We start from the raw sequence: 4,504 nt of genomic DNA on the forward strand, positions 1-4,504 counted from the left end.
ACTTCCCGATCATAGAAAGGACTTCCGGTCGTCCTCTCTATGGTCCGGAGGCCGTCCGGCGCTGCCCGAGGACTTCCTGATCATAGAGAGGGACTTCTCATCCTGCTCTCTATGGTCCGGAGGACTTCCCGATCATAGAGTTGGACTTCCGGTCCTGCTCTCTATGGTCCGGAGGACTTCCCGATCATAGAGTTGGACTTCCGGTCCTGCTCTCTATGGTCCGGAGGCCTTCCTGATCATAGAGATGGATTTCCGGTCGTCCTCTCTATGGTCCGGAGGCCTTCGGCGCTGCCGGAGGACTTCCTGATCATAGAGAGGGACTTCCGGTCCTCGTCTCTATGGTCCGGAGGGCTTCTGGCCCTGTCAGAGGACCTCTGGACCATAGAGTGCTGGACTTGATGTTTGTCTCCATGGTCTGGAGGACTTCTGTACATGTTTCAGATTTTTAATACATATAGTGTGATTTAAGGAAAACCTTAAAATCCTTAAAATAATGTCTGGTGCAGCAGTAGAAAAATGGCACACTCATGGGGAGTAGTTTTTATTTTTAAAGATAATTTTTTTTTTTTAATTTGTTTGTAATAGTTACTCCCCCAGACTATGCCTTTTTTCTACTGCTGCTTTTTTCTTTCTTAACATTTTAGGAGAGACAGTTACGCCACCGAAAAATAAATAAAGCAAGACCAACATGAAGAAATCAAGCAGAGACACAGAGACAGACACACAAAAATACCCCTCCAAGACTAACAAAGCAACCTCAAAAGACCAACACAGGCAAAAAAAAAAAAAAAAGACACAGGAGACAAAACAGATGAAACAAAACATTACTGAAACTTTTTTGAAATCAAACTTTAATATACCTTAGAACCCTAACAAGGGCTGGCTTCACTTCTATAATTTGCTCTTGCTGTAATTAAGATATGTACACACACCATATTAGCATTCCACCTTCACTAACTTAGTTGGATAGTTCACCTATAATCCTATTCAGACACAATTCATTCTTGCTATAATCTCATTAACATCAGGGTTTTACATGGGTATCAATTGTGCCCAAGTAGTTGTCTACATTGCCTTAAAGCTACTCAAAAGTTACTTAAGACCTTTACACAGCTAGATATACTTCGGATCTACTTAGGAGCCAGTATCGCACATGCTTTCTTTCAACCTGTCAGTGCCTACAGTTACCCACCGGTACTGAAAACTCACCCTCTAATGCCTAATTCTCATTTAATTTACTGTTTACTACCTTTATTGCCACAATATTCCCTGAGTGAGAACCATCGAGGCCTGTAACATTTTCTATTTTTTCTTTCCCCAAACTGTTATCTTTACCTATGGGCATGAAAGTACAAAGCTTTAATTTGCAACTACAGTTATTACCGTGACTCTGATAGGGAAAGATTATTGCCTGTAATTTTTTTTACCCATGTTTAAATTGGTCTATTGCTGACTCCAATTAAGACTTCTGATATCATTTTTTACATTGCATTTTGACCATGTACTTTTACTACAGTGATAACAATTATTTACTCTCTAGTTGGTCCAATACTTGCTACTATTAAATTTATTCTCTTCTAACTCGTTATTTTTATAACTACATTTCACATCTAAAAATTCAGCATTACCTTAAGAGTCAGCACAACTATTTAGGGCCTGTGATTCTCTATCTAGCAGTCTTTTCCACATTTCTTGCTCCCATTAGGTACTCGGTCTACCACTTTACCTCCATACATCTTCCATCTTCAAGGAGGGATTCACCTCTGCAAGTTGTATTCCTGGGTAGAAAGCAACTGAGCTCCACTCATCTCAATGGACCCTCTGCTTCCACACCTGCACACAAAAATAAAAGGCAAAAAATATTGTTACATCAGACACTACAGAGCCCCTCACAATAATTTACATTCCTACCAATAAACCACACAGTTAGGCCCCCCTGGTTCACAAGCTGGTCCTCTACAACACTGGTGACCTACTCCGATTCCCTACACTCTTCAACTGCAAGATCCTCATTCATCTTCCCATGACTGTGCACTACACAACATGCCTCCCTGCAATGACATGCAGATGGCACATTCCAGAACAGTGCTCCCCAGGAACGGCATTCCCAGGGGCATCAAAAATTCACCCTCCCTGCAAAAACCCTGACCCACACACCTGACTTCTGCCCAAACATTGGTGATGAACATCACCTCACAGAGCGGCCGGGACCAGGGAAAAAAAAACCCAGCTGGGGGAAAAAAAAAAAATCCCCCAGCTGGGGTTTTTTTATTCTAGTTTTTCTAAATGTCTGAAAAGAAAAAAATCTCAACTCCACACACAACCTGCAAAGAAACATTAAAAACACCACCACACAATCATGCAAGGTTACCTACAGTCATCACACACCACTCATTCAGCTACCTCACCAACCACCCCTCACTCTCAACTGATCCATTCTGCCACCAGCCTGCCACAACAGACCTCTGCCCTGTGTCTGCGGCGCTCCCCCAGAGCCTCAAATTGCCCTGCTTATGAAAACCCCAGCCTGAGCCCAACCTCCGCCAAAACACTGGCAATGAACATCACCTCACAGACTGGCCGGTACCAGGGGAAAAGAAACCAAACAAGCCAGGGAGAGAAAAAAAAAAAAAAGAGATCCCCCAGCTGTGTTTGGTTTTTGTTTTTGGTTTTTTTTATAAAAAAAGCATTATGCTCAACATTAAATACAACCTGCGATGAAACACCTCACACATACAAGGTTAGGCACATTCAGAAGCTAATACTCCTTCAACAGCCACTCACCCCACCCCTCGCTCAAAACACACTTGTTTCACCAGCCACCTACCACGATGCCATATTGCCCCAGTTCTAGAGCCATCCCTGGAACTGTCTTGCCACACACTTCAAAACAATGTTGCCGCTCCATATGATTCCAAAAGTTTCAGCCTTCTTAACAGCAAGCCAGGGAAGATGCTTGGCATCAATTTGTATGCTCTGGCAAGACTCGCTTGAGTATCTTCTCCGGTGATCCAAATCACCCTAGGCCACCGGCAAAACACAACTAAAGGGACTCTACACCCTGCTTGCCAATAGCTACTGGCTATACAAAAAAACTGCCCAAACCACCTCCACCTAAACAGACCATGCTAATCAAACCTTGTAAAGCGAGTCACCTGGATGCTGACCCATAGCTTGACAAGACCAAAGGTCTGTCTTAGTTATGCATATGCCTTCTAACTACAGCTGGAAAAAAAACAAGCCCCAGATATTGAGCCCCACATATACAAGTTAGGCGAAATGCAGCATTAAACCTGCTCAACTACCATGCAAACTGCCACTCCCAAAAGGCCAGAGCCCAACCTCTAGCACCCACAAAACACAATTAAAGTAACTGTGGCAGCTGTCTACAGCTACTTGCCCAGAGATGGACTGCACAGTCTTTCCCTAAAGAATCTGGACAGATCAACATGTAACCGTACCACCATAAAGCTGTGCTACCCCTGTCTTTAACATTGCTACGCTCCTGGGCAGGGCAGCTCCAACCCAGACACACACACACAGTCCTCACACAGACACCACAAACAACTTGACCATAAGACATGAGAGGACCACAAGTGAGAAGAACTCCCATAGGGAGGATGCCTCCAGCAAAGAAACCCTGCAGTGCCATGACAGCATCCCTAGATGCCCTAGAGCATCCCTGGGGAAAAAAGTGAGATGACTGCCACAGCCCATGAGAGAAAACTACCATCAAAAACAGAACAATGGATGCATGAGAAGCCAGGCTTTAAAACCTAAGACCATTAAGGGTGCAGGGATGAAATCCCTAGAGAAAACTATGGAAACAGAACTCTCAAGAGCAGAGCTGTGGGCACCGCCTGGCTTGCCACTACAATAAGTGACCTCTCAAAAACATCTACAATGCCATTCATGCCAGACAAGTCCATGCTTTAAGCTACAATGGCAAGATAAGAAGGGCTCAACAGGCCCTATGCTGATGAGGCAATGCACCCTGAGACCCTTTGGAGGGCTACCAAGGTGCCTGCTGATCACAAAAAGCTATGGCAACATAAAGACCTGAGAAAACTATGGTATAACACACAGAAGAGACTACAGAAAAGTACACGCCACCACAGACACGAGGCTGGAACTGCTCGGCCCTGCCCATGCTACCATCATGCTGAAGAGTAACCCGCTCCCTTTACCTTGCCAAAGGGGACTGTTCTTGGACAGTCCTCACCCCTACACTGACTTCATAACCCCTCCTTGCAATTCCCAGCCTTGTTCCCTTCCATGCCCTGGTCCCTTAACTTAGCTTTCAGAGGGCTGGGGACTTGAATACATCCTCAAAGAAAAAAAAAAAAAGCTAACTGGGATGTTGCTGCAGTCACCCAGTCCTTCTTCATCTGGAAGAAAAGCCACAAAACAGTGCTGGTATTCAGCATCACACTGGTTACTGCCAACCTCTTCCACAACACCCTCCTCCTCAAAAGTGCCATAGTGCTCTGCTCACCAGCTCCAT

Source organism: Aptenodytes patagonicus, unplaced genomic scaffold (genome assembly GCF_965638725.1).
Source record: "Aptenodytes patagonicus unplaced genomic scaffold, bAptPat1.pri.cur scaffold_78, whole genome shotgun sequence".
NCBI lineage: Eukaryota > Metazoa > Chordata > Aves > Sphenisciformes > Spheniscidae > Aptenodytes > Aptenodytes patagonicus.